The sequence below is a fragment of the Cervus canadensis genome, chromosome 15 (genome assembly GCF_019320065.1).
Source record: "Cervus canadensis isolate Bull #8, Minnesota chromosome 15, ASM1932006v1, whole genome shotgun sequence".
Classification (NCBI taxonomy): Eukaryota; Metazoa; Chordata; class Mammalia; order Artiodactyla; family Cervidae; genus Cervus; species Cervus canadensis.
The window spans coordinates 21,109,549-21,123,102 of NC_057400.1; the positions used below are offsets into that span (position 1 = coordinate 21,109,549).

At 36.7% G+C, this 13,554-nt stretch overlaps 1 protein-coding gene across 1 annotated transcript in view; it reads right to left on the bottom strand.

The window, feature by feature from the left end:
- Positions 1-13,554, bottom strand: part of LRP1B (LDL receptor related protein 1B) — a 2,049,143-nt gene that overhangs the window by 185,555 nt on the left and 1,850,034 nt on the right. The window lies entirely within an intron of this gene.

The window sequence follows — 13,554 nt, forward strand, 5'->3', positions numbered from 1 at the left end:
CAGGAAATGTAATAACTAGCCCTTCACTTTACAAATGCTAAGACAGATATTCTTAGAAGCTTAAGAACTTGATGGATTTTCACTACCACTAAATGACACAGCCAATAAAAAAAATAAAAAAGTGTGCATTGACTCCTGATTTTCTGTTCTTTACAAAAAATCTAACTGTATCCATAGGATCCAGAATAAAAATTTACACAATAAGAATTTATGAAAAGTTCAGATCATATATTTAAAAATTTTCATGACTAATATCCAACTGTTTATAATCTACTCCACTGTTTCTTAAACTCTAATGTGTGTATATATTGATTAGTTGGGAATTTTGCTAAAATGGAAATTGTGATTGGGTAGATCTAGAATTCTAACAAGTTCTCTAAGTGAAAATATCATCTTTGTTCTATGAAATACACTGAGTTAGCAAGGTCAAAGCATCAAGATGATATAAATTCAAGTACATAAAATAATAAGAGCATTGATGTCAGTGCACAATTTAAGATATATTTTCCTTTCACATACTTAGATCAACTCTTTTTTTCCTCAGCCATGTTAGAGAAGGATAATGAAGTGTTAAAATGATTGAGATTGGTAAAATAAATTTACTAAGGGAGAGGAGAAGCCATTTGGTGTCCGTTGCTACTCTGTACTGCAAATTGCATTTTACAAAATTCAGATTTAAATAATATTATGAAAATAAAAGTGATTTAGGTTTAATTAAGACATCAGGTAATGATCATATGTTGAAGATCCAGGCCACCGGCTGGGTAAGAATTTTCATAAACATGATCACACTCAATCTTCATAACATTCCTAAGAAGTATTATTACATGCACTTAAGCAAATGAGAAGTAAATCTTAAGAGTTTAACTGATTTCTCCAATTTTACAAAGGTCTTAAATGGTAAAGGAGGAATTTATATCCAATCCTGCTCCAGAAACATTTTACATTTTTGTAGAAATTCTCATGATAGACCTCAAGTGCACTGTTCTACTAATATGTGTGGATTAGATATAGCCTAATAAATACATGCATACAGATAGAGAGACAGGGAGAGATAATATTCCCCTCCCCCTCTTCCATCTTTCTTGCATACCTGCCTGTCTGGTAATGATTACTCAGAATTTAACTGTGTCACTGTGTTGAGTACTGTATTTCATGATATATCCTTTTTGCCTGTGCTATATACCTAACTTCAGAGCCAAAAATTGGTCTAAAATTTACAGAAGTTCTAATGTAGCATTATATACACCTCAATCAAGCAACATGCTAAGATACTGGAATTTAAATAACCCGTGAAGATATTGTATCTGATACTGAACTATTTAGATAGTTACTTCATTTTGGAAATTAAAACAAACTCCTCTAAAACTAATACTCTAGGTAACAGTAGTTTTATTTATTCCTTGCCATGTGTTGCTTGCATTATTTAAAATATTCTTTAAATTTTTAGAATAGAAGAATATAAGAAAGCAATCTGGATCAGAGAAATAGACCATTTCACTTAGTATTACATTGTACCCAGGCAATTCTCCATGATTACAAAAGGTTAACAATCAGTACTGAGTATCAGTACAATGGGTTTTTAAGTTTTCTCCCCTAAATTGTATCATATTTTGTGTTTGAAAGAGACTTACACTTACAAGTTATAGTTATAATAAGTTCATTACAGTTCATTGCTAAGGTTTCCATGTGGGACGTTGCAGAAAGAGTCATATGAAAATGTTAATTGCTTTATGTAAGGTTGTTTGAATTTTATGTTTCCAAGCTATTTAACTTTTTGATCCATGACACTGCTTATAAACATTACAAATACAAACTATATAAACTATATAGGTATAAATAGCAGTTCTTGAATTGGCTACACATTAAAGTTCACCAAGGGAAAGTTAAAAAATCCCTCTGCCCAGTCCATCTCCGTATCAATAAAATCAGATTCTCTCGGGTGGAACCCACATATCAGTATTTTTATTAAAGCAAGCTGAATGATCCCAATGAGCAGCCAATACTGAAAACCACTGAACCTCAAAACCGATTGTAGGACAGAACATATATAATTCTAAATTGTAATACTCCAGAAAAATACTCGCAATATGTAGAGTTTTCTATTCATTCATATTGTTAAATAGAAATGGAATAATACTTTCATTTTTTGATATTATAAATTTGGAGAAAACAAATATAGTATTTGAAAATTTGTTTAATACATTTTCATATGAATTGTAGATATCCAGAAACAAACTGGATCCTCCCAGAAAGGTGGGGTGAGGGACCATCAAAAGATAAAACTGTTTGTAATATATACTGTATGGGGCTACTTCTTATGTGCACTGCCTATTTCTCAAAAGAGAGAAAAGAATCTGGTTCTGTGATGCCTTGTGGAATAAGAACTGGGGAAGTGGACTGAGAAACAGGGGTGAGAGATAGATTTAGTTTTCTCCTTATACCGAAAGGAAGCCAAAGGAAGCTATAAACTGCTGAATTAATAACTGAATTTGGAATGTTACCATGCGATGTGTCAGACAGAGAGTTTCAACAGAGGAAGTCAACTGGAGTCCCCAACCAGCAATCTCGGACCTTGCAATAGAAGCAACAATTTGCAAACTACCACTTCAGGCTTAAGCTCAAAGCAAAGTTTATTAAAGCATAGATATACTCTCAGAGAGAGAGCAGGCATGTTTCTGGAAAGTAAAACCAGCCCGCCTATACAGGCTTAGGGGCTTCCCAGGTGGCGCTAGTGGTAAAGAACTCTCCTGCCAATGCAGGAGACATAAGAGATGCAGGTTCTATCACTGGGTTGGGATGATCCCCTGGAGGAGAGCATGGCAACCCACTTCAGTATTTTCGCCTGGAGAATACCATGGACAGAGGAGCCTGGTGGGCTGCAATTCAGAGTCTCAGTTTCAGACATGACTGATGTGACTTAAACACGCATGCATACAGGCTTCAGGTTGTTTTATAAGTTGTTCTATGAGGAGGTAGAGTGTAATCATGGGTGAAAGACAGGGAATAGCTATTTGATTGACTGCCCTGATATCTGTAACACATTCATTATTGCTTGGGTGTGTGTGGGGAGGGGTAGATTTTATTATAATGTTGGTATATATTAAGTCTGAGTTTACTAGAAGTTACATGCCAGTCTAATCAGGGCATGCAATGCCCAGGGCCTTCTCTTATGTTACTGTGCTCCCTGTTTATCAGGATAAGTTGCTCACCAACCAACCAGAGTTTCACAGGTTCTGAGTGAGGTCAGAGGAGGGTCTCCAGGTGGTTGGGGCCTAAATGACTGTCCCCCAAGCAAGGGTCCTCAGATGGTTGGGGCTTAGCTGAATTATCCCCCTCCTGCATCTTTCACCTCTGTCACTTCCTTGTTGCTAATGTCTAACTACCTAACAGGAAGGTCATAGGATACAACATCAATGTATATGTTTATCATATATCTATATATCCGCAATAACAAAAAATTAAACTTTTACAATGGTATCAATGAAACAACAAATACCCAGGAATAAAGCTAGCGAAATTTGTGCAAGACCATACTGAAAACCATAAAGCATTGCTGAGAGAAAGTTAATATGTCCAAGAAAATTCAGTGATATTTATTTTCACGGACTAAAAACTCAAATTGCTATAGCTTTCTCTAAATGAATATACAGAATTAATGAAACTCTTACTAAATTTCCAGCAAGTTACTTTTGAAGGGTTATCCTAATCTAATTATTCTTAAGAAATTGGTTATTCTAAAGTTATATTTAAATGCAAAGGATCTAGAACAATCAGCCAATACTGAAAAAAGAACAAAGCTAGAGTATTTATAGCACCTGATTTTAAGTTACTTAAAGTTACAGTATCAAGAGAGTATTAAACAAAATGAAACCAGAAATATAAGTCTACACATACTGTTAACTGATTTTCAACAAAGGTTCTAAATCAATTTAATGGAAGAGGAAAGTCTTTTTTAGCAACTATTGTTGAAATAAGTGGCTATATGAAAATGATAAAACTCAACCCACCACACCCATACACAAAAATGAATCTCGGTTGATCGTAAGTGTAATATAAAGCTTCTAGAATATAGGAAAATATTTTCATAATCTTGGAGTAGACACAGAGTGCTTGCTTACTAGGCCACTTCAGTCATGTCCAACTCTTTGGGCCCCAGTGGACTAGGGCCCTCCAGACTCCTCTGTCCATGGGATTCTCCAGGCAAGAATACTTGAGTGAGTTGCCATGCCCTTCTCTGATTTCTTAGAACACATAAAACAATAATCAAAAAAATTGGCAAATTGAACTTAACCAAACCTAAACTTTTTTATTCTCTAGAAGATATCATTAAGAAAAATGAATTGGCAAACTTTTCTTCATATTAAAAAGTGAAATATTGGAAATACGGAGTTTTTGTTGATCATGTTAATATTCTTCTGTAATCATCACTATCTATCTCCCAGTTCAGAAAATATAATTATTACAGGTAGCTGGGTAACATGCAATGATTTTTGTTACAGAAAAAGTAATGTAGTCACAGAAACACTGAAGCACAAAGAATTATGATAACAATGAAACTGAGCTTCCATCACGGCAGCTCCTTGTGTCCTCCTCCTGACTCTAACGTCATAGAGTTAGAAAGAAGGGCTTAAAGTTGGACTTGGACTGGAGTACCTTCTTTTGTATTGATAGAAAATTTTGTCTACTACTGGGGCAGGATAACTGTCGGGTATCAAAACATAACCTCTTTATATAGACATCATTATATTCTTTCTTTAAATCAACCTTTATACAGTTTTGATCTCTCACTCTAAATGCCTCCAGGTCTCTATTAGCATCATATAGAAATGAATATACCTATATACGCTGCTCGCAAATATTCTAAAGCTCATTGACTGGTTATGAGTTCCTCAACAGTGATGATGTAAGTTGACCTTTCCTTATGTTCTATAGTAGGAAGGGTTTACTGACACGGGACTTTTTGGTTGGCATGAACATAGTAGATATACAACATTATTATTGGCTTTTTTTGTCATTTTGAAACTACTATTTCCACCACTGGTGAAGCTGTTATTCACGGACCACTGCCTCCTCTGTCACAAGGGGAAGGCCCATGACCCAAGGTTGATTCTTCCCTTAGAACACAATTAGTCTGCAAAAATAACATTTTAAACATGTTACTGATATTTAAAAACAGTTATTTTATAACTTAATAGATGATTATTCTCTTTCAATATTGAGTATGAAAGAGGGCAGTGCAGGGATTGTATGGTGGCTAGATAATATCCTCAGGAACACAGATTTCTATCATTCTGTTCCACCATCCTAAGTAATGGTTACCATTTTTCTTAGTCACTTCACGGCCCAAGATGACCACTAGTGCTTGAGTCATTACACTGCAGGGCTGAAGGAGGATAGAAGGGCAAAACAAGGAGGCTTTTTAAGAAAACTCCCCCAAAATACTCATCCTGGACGTCCCACCCAATATTTCTGGTTACATTTCAAAGGTCAGAACTTAGTCACATGACAATATCTAGCTTCAGGAGGAGATGGGAAATGTGATGACTTACTCTAGATAACAATGCATCAACAAAAGATTTAGGCTTCTGTTTCTAAAGGGGAAATAAAAATGGATAGATTGATGGGCAATTTAGGAGTCTTTGTAAATTAGTAAAGAAATCCAATAAAAATCATTTGAGGTGATCTCCATGGCTGCTGAAAGGGAGAGGATTTCTTCTCTTTCATGATTGCAAGTATTATAACCTCAAGTTGCCATGGGTCATTTAAAAACCATGTAGAGTGTACCCATCTAAGAAGCCAAAGTAAGTAATAGTTCAAAACTGGAGGAAAAGATAAGCCTCTGATGACTCTATGTGAATTCTTAAATCCAAATTGTGCCTGAAGTCAATTCTATCCACTCCCTGAAACTGAGGCAGAAAATTTATTTCTCCACTGGTTTGTGCTGAACTTCTGTCATTTACAGACGAGTCCTAACTGATATAAATACCATGCTCTATCTTGCTTAGAAATGGTATGGACTCCTAATAGTAATATTCTTTTCTGTATGTGATGATTTACATAATTCCCAAAATATTTCATTGGCTTATAACTACCTGGGAAATGCAGTCTCATTCTACAAGAAGTCTCAGAATTAGTCTCTATTTGAAAACAATTTGCGAACTCAGGCTTCCATGAAAATGGGAGTTGGTAAACCTTTTTTGAGCATATTCTCTACATGACAAACGTGATTATAGCATTTAGTGATATTGATTATCTAGAAAACTGCAGGTTGCCTTGCATTGTAAAGTGTCTGGTAGATCTGAAAATTAATTTCATGTTACTTCTCATCAATCAGGGTAATATTCCTCAATGAGCACTTACATGCACAACCTGTTCTTCTAGGGGAAGCGGAAATAATATGTGAACGCACCAGCGGTTGAGAGGAACAATGCCAGCTGTAGCTTGTCCCAGTGGGATTCTCTTAGTTCTGTTTTGCTTTTGAATTTTTAATTTTTTTAAACTTTTACATTAGTCTTCCAGGTAGAGAAGATAAAGGCTTATAAGTAAAACAAATTAACAATGACATATATTTTTTATAAAGAGGTGAATCTATAATAAGCTAGCTCTCCAGAAGCTCCAATCATGGCATTTTTAAAATTGCATGTTAATGCAATGTATGTGATTTTCAGCAAAAATTTTTTGAATGCACATTATGCAGTTTTAGAAATGATCATATTACATCCTATAATGCCATCTATCACACTTGACAAGAATTTGTGATTTGTTTTTTTAATTTAGAAACTCATATTGTAAACTTAGGGGGGGTGAAGTGAGGGGAGCTAGTTCTAGTATGCATCTAAAACACACTTTGCTTTTTTTTATCTCCAATACCCTAAAACCTTAAAGTCACAGTTTATATCATTCACAATGCTTAGGAGAAACACTGCTTTTTGTGTGGAGGAAAGGGTGTATGAGAAGACGCATGTTTTAGTAATAGCATTGTCTGGTGGCCAATCTCACTTTATGCTAGCCTACCAAAGTCTTTATTGTCATATCATCTCTTATTTTCATATGAAAAATCACTTCAGTAGAGCAGATAATGGAAAGTCATGATAACAGCATAGACTCTATTTTTAAGGACTCAAATAACAGGCTGTAAGGAAGTTACTGGAAAAGGATAAAAAGAGGAAGTAGATATAGTTGTGCTAAATGAGAGTGGCCAAGAGTCGTCAGTCTTAGACTCTAACCTAATTATGGGGATATATGGTAGGATGCTTTCTTGCCCCTTACATACTTAGACAGTCTTTAAGATTCTCATCTTTCAATTTTTTTCCTTTAAAATGAACTTAATGCATATTTATATCTAATGTAAACTGAAAACAAAGGCTTTGTTGTAAATTCATGGTGGGAACAGAAGAGAAACAACACATTGAGCTATTCAGGGTCCCTCAAATGGAGGGATATCCTCAGACTGTTGAACCCCAAAGTAATGAAGTCTTGTTCTGATGTATGGATTTTGGAAATGTATGGTGTCAGCACCCCATCTACAATCTTTGCTACTCATCACCCCTGTCTATGCTAATCCAATGACTTTCTTTTAAAAAAAAAAAAAAGGAATTCAGTTGCTTTAGAGCATTGTGCTTCTGCGGCACAATGAAATGAATCAGCTATGTGTATCCATGTACCCCCTCCCTCGAACTTACCTCCCACCTACCCGTACATCCAACCCCTCCATTCCACCCTTCTGTTTCATCACAGAGCATAACAGAGCTCCCTGGTAAACCAGTGGCTTCTAACTGCAAGCATGTGTGACTCTCTGCTTGGCCCCAGTCTGGGAGTGCTTTTCAGGGCACTTATGCCCTTCTCTTCCTTGGAGCTGTGTTTAACAAATGACTGACAGGATCTGGTGAATAAATATCTCAGCTCTCTCCTTTGTTTAGGGTAACTGATTATTCTGCACTATCTCACAGAATTTCCTTGTAGAATGGATCTCATTCTTGCAATAAATCGCTCAATAATGTACTTTCTATTCTCCCTTCCCTTCTTTGGTTAACTGCCCATCATTACTGATTTGTGGAATCATTTCCCCAATAAAGCACTTATATTCAAAGTCTTGTGAATGCAAGTTCTAATTCTAGGAAAATTCAACTTAAGAAAGGATGTACTACGCTGTGCTTAATTGTGTCTAACTCTTTGTGACCCCATTGACTGCAGCCCACTAGGCTTTGTCCATGTGGATTCTCCCAGCAAGAATACTGAAGTGGGTTGCCTTGCCCTCCTCCAGGGGATCTTCCCAACCCAGGGATCGAACCCAGGTCTCCCACATTGCAGGTGGATTCTTCACCGTCTGAGCCACCAGGGAAGGGTAATGATGTATGTTGTCATTTACTCAACAAACATGAATTAATGCCTATCATGTACTTGGCACTGTTCTGAGCTCATGGAGTTTATATTAATGAAGAAAACTGGCATAAATCCCTACCCTCATTGAATTTATATACTAATGGCCAAGTGGTGATTTGAGACTAGAAAGAAAAAAACAATAACAAGAACAACAAAACCAAAACGTTGACTGGAGGGTAAAGAGTGCTATAATGAGAAACAGAGAAGAGAATAGAGAATGTGTGTGGAAGGGGGGATTTCAAATGATAGTCTGCAAATGCTATATTAAGAAAGTGATCTTGGGATGTCTCTGTTGCTCCAGTGGCTAAGACTCCATGTTCCCATTACAGGGGGCCAGGGTTCAATCCTTGGCTGGGGAACTAGGTCCCACACATTGCAACTAAAGATTCTATCAGCACAATCAAATAAATAAATACTTAAAAGATACTATAAAACAAAGTGACCTTGAAAATTTGGCAAAGAGAAAAGGACTGAACCATGTTACATCCCAGGAAGAAATAGGACCTTGAAAGAATAAGCAGGCCTGGAAAGTCCAAGAAAACAGGGAGATGAGGGTGGCTGAAGGAGAGGAAACAGGTCAACTTCAGCAAGAGTGCTGGAAGAGATCAGGAAGATGGTCATTGGTGCAGATGGGCAGTGACACCAAGCAAGGCTTTGTACAGAAATTCTCTTGTTTCTCTTCCTTGGAAGAGAGCATCTATATTTGGCCACTTTCTTTTTGATGAATGAATTTCAAATACATTTTAACATTTATGACAAAATAAAGACAGAAATTTGAATGACTGCTGAATAGTTATAGCAATACAGAAACCCCAATCTTGGAAACACCATGATGGATTCTTTGGTCTGCATTTTTCTGGATAATTACCTTTATCTCAGCTTTTGTGCCATACTTATAAAGCTAGCACGGTAGCATACACTGATAAAGGTATGCTAGGAAAAAATAAGCCAAATTCACCTATGAAAGAAAACTGAGACTCCTACAGAATGAAATGCACCTAAGAACAAGATTTTTTGACTAGAGGTCAATAATTTGATTTACTGACTAGATTTACTGCATAAAAGTACCAAATAGGTCTATCGTTTCAACCAGAATTGCATTTCCTTTTTTTATAGCACCAGCATTTTTTATTTCATTGTGGTTGGTACATCAAAATTTGGTTTTACAAAGATATTTCTAAGTAAATATTGTTATGAGCAGTCTTTTAAAATTGATATTAGTAGTTTCAGATTCCAGTTTGAATTTTATGTTTTAGTTTGAAAACATTAATAGCACTTAGTATTTGTTGAGTGTTTTCTCTAAGTTCAAGGCTAAGCTTGATTCATGTGATCCACCGAGCAACTCAGAAGGGAATGTATATTGAACAGCGGAGAACACTAAACCTCACATAACAATAAATTACTTGTCCCAAAGCCCACAGCTCTTAAACTGCAAAACCAGGTCTTGAATCCATATAATCTCATTAATACCTATACTATAAACCATACTGAAATGAACATAAATAATCCCTCCAAAAAAAGTTCTCCACGGCTTCCTTCTTTTGCCACTTTATACCAAGATCTCAGTTTTATGGACCAAATGATGACTAAAATTGCGTACATGTCAAAAGTTGAGGTAAAGTGAACTCAAGGAAAACACAGTTGCCTTTATAAAACCCTGAAGCTGCAAAAGGTCTAACCTCAGAGGGAAATATATTAGATTCATGTAAAGAGTGTAATTTATACTCAGAGATAAATATGGACAAAATTGCAAAGTCTTCATGGATAAGATTTGTTATTCCTGAACTGTGTGAACTTTAAAAAAAATTAATTTGGCATACATTATAATTTGAGGAAAACAATTTGGCTTATTAAAAAAAATATGGTGGTCTGCCTCTCTCAGCACAGAACATGTCCCTTACTTGACTTACAGTTCAACCAGGTGCTACATATCAGTAAATGATCATATCAGCCTTTATCTCATCATTCCTCATTGGCTGCCTAGTCAGCAAGGTATTGATTTGTTTTTTAAGATTCTGCTTACAGTACATGATTGTTTACTTGGCTTACTCCCAAATGTCTTTAAAAACCTTAATAATGCACTTCCATGTTAGATGGCTTTATTCACCTTTTAAAAAGTCTGCTTGCCTCCTATATTAATACTGCATCTGCTTCCAGAATAATATTTTTCAGAGAGACAACAAGTTATGATAAGAAATGCAAAAGCAAATAAACACACAAACAAAAAACACAAAACACAGTACTTGGGCTGAATTTAATATGGGAATTTAAATAAAGGAATTAAAATAAAATTCACATTTTAATTCAGCCACTAGACCCATGCAGAAAGCAAAGTATCTCAATGGAAAATATGAGTCATCATTAAACCTGCATTAATTTAGCTCACCTAAATATTCCTTCAATTTCTAATGTGTCACTGTAAACAATGAAGAATCAGAATTGTTCTTTATATTATACTTTATTAAATCTAAGAAAGAAAAGAATCTTTACTATAAAGCATATATCCAAGATGGGATATATCATCAAATTAATCAAATTATTATCCACAGTGGAGAGGAACTGAAAGTATTGTTACAGGACAAGGTAAAAACCTCTGACTGGGAATAGCTACTAAGCAGAAGGGGAAGCAAGAGGAACCCACTGACTTGGGGGTTGGTGTGATTCATTAGAGACATGGTTTCCAATGTACCCATTCACCTACCAACTTCACAAATTTGCCATTTTCCAGTATCATCTATACCGGGTATTTATTTAAAACATTTTTAAATGGCTTAACTTGCTAATATTAAACTTCACCATGAGCCACAGATTATTGATATCATGACCTGATATGCTAGTGTCTATATTTTAAATCTTTATAAGATACAAAATTACTCTGTGTAATTAACATCACCAACTCAAAGGACGTGAAGCTGAGCAAACTCCAGGAGATAGTGAAGGATAGGGAAGCCTGGCATGTTGCGGTCCATGGAGTCATAAAGAGTCTGACACAACTTAGCAGCTAAACAAGAACAATTACTCTGAGTACTATGTGAAATCATCCCTTGTTTAGATCTTATGCGCGTGCTATAAACCCAGAATTATTGCTTTAGGGCAGTTTTTTCCAAGTATTTTAAAGAGTAAAGCACACATACAAACACACACTTTTACACATACACACACAGAAACATACACATGAATTAGAGACATCCTATTGACAATGTGTGTGTGCTTGCTAAGTTGCTTCTGTTGTGTCTGACTCTTTGCGACCCCACGGACCCTAGCCTGCCAAGCTCCTCTGTCCATTGGATTCTACAGGCAAGAATACTGGAGTGGGTTGCCATGTCTTCCTCCAGGGGATCTTCCTGGCCCAGGGATTGAACCTGCATCTCTCAATCTCCTGCATTGTCAGGGGGGGTTCTTTACCACTAGCGCCACCTGGGAAGCCCTTTGTTGAAAGTGCTTGTGAAAGTGAAAGTCGCTCAGCCATGTCTGACTCTTTGGGACCCCATGGACTATACAGTCCATGAAATTCTCCAGGCCAGAATACTGGAGTGGGTAGCTTTTCCCTTTTCCAGGGGATCTTCCCAACCCAGGAATCAAATCCAGGTCTAACGCACTGCAGGCAGAGTTCTCACCAGCTGAGTCATAAGGGGAAGACCAGAAGTACTTGTAGTTTAATACAACTATCCTATATTATATACTTAAGGTGCTACTGTGAACTCAACAGGATTCTTATAATAACATTTAGGTGTTCTGGGTCCACAACTGATTTTCTTTCCCCAGGGCACTCACATGTTTCTCTTGCAAAAGAAACTTATCAAAAGAAAAATAAGCCAAGTTCAGTTCAGTTCAGTTGCTCAGTCTTGTCTGACTCTTTGCGACCCCATAGACTGCAGCACGCCAGGCCTCCCTGCCCATCAGCAATTCCTAGAGTCCATTCAAACTCATGTCCATCAAGTTGGTCATGCCATATAACCAACCCATCTTCTGTTTTCCCCTTCTCCTCCTGCCCTCAATCTTTCAAGCATCAGGGTCTTTTCAGTGAGTCAGCTATTCACATCAGATGGCCAAAATATTGGAGCTTCAGCTTCAGCATCAGTCCTTCCAATGAATATTCAGGACTGATTTCCTTTAGGATGGACTGGTTGGAGTTTCCTACAGTCCAAGGGACTCTCAAGAGTCTTCTCCAACACCACAGTTCAAAAGCATTGATACTTCAGTTCTCAGCTTTCTTTATAGTCCAACTCTCACATCCAGACATGAATACTGGAAAAACCATAGCTTTGATGAGATGGACCTTTGTTGGCAAAGTAATGTCTCTACTTTTTAATATGCTGTTTAGATTTGTCATAACTTTTCTTCCAAGGAGCAAGTGTCTTTTAATTTCATGGTGCCAGTCACCATCTGCAATGATTTTTGGAGTACCCAAAAATAAAGTCTGTCATTGTTTCCCCATCTATTTGCCATGAAGTGATGGGACCAGTTGTCATGATCTTCTATTGTTTAATGTTGAGTTTTTTTTTCCCTTTATTTTTTGTTAGTTGGAGGCTAGTTACTTTACAATATTGTAGTGGTTTTTGCCATATATTGACATGAATCAGCCATGGATTTACATGTGTTCCCCATCCTGAACCCCCCACCCACCTCCCTCCCCATCCCATCCCTCTGGGTCATCCCAGTGCACCAGCCATGAGCACTTGTCTCATGCATCCAACCTGGACTGGCGATCTGTTTCACACTTGATAATATACATGTTTCAATGCTATGCTCTCAGATCATCCCACCCTCGCCTTCTCCCATAGAGTCCAAAAGTCTGTTCTATACATCTGTCTCTTTTTCTGTCTTGCATATAGGGTTATCGTTACCATCTTTCTAAAGTCCATATATATGTGTTAGTATACTGTATTGCTGTTTACCTTTCTGGCTTACTTCATTCTGTATAATGGGCTCCAGTTTCATCCATCTCATTAGAACTGATTCAAATGTATTCTTTTTAATGGCTGAGTAATATTCCATTGTGTATATGTACCATAGCTTATGTTGAGTTTTAAGCCAACTTTTTCACTCTCCTCTTTCACTTACATCAAGAGGCTGTTTAGTCTTTCTTCACTTTCTGCCATAAGTGTGGTGTCATCTGCATATCTGAAGTTATTGATATTTCTCCTGGGAATCTTGGTTCCAGCTTGT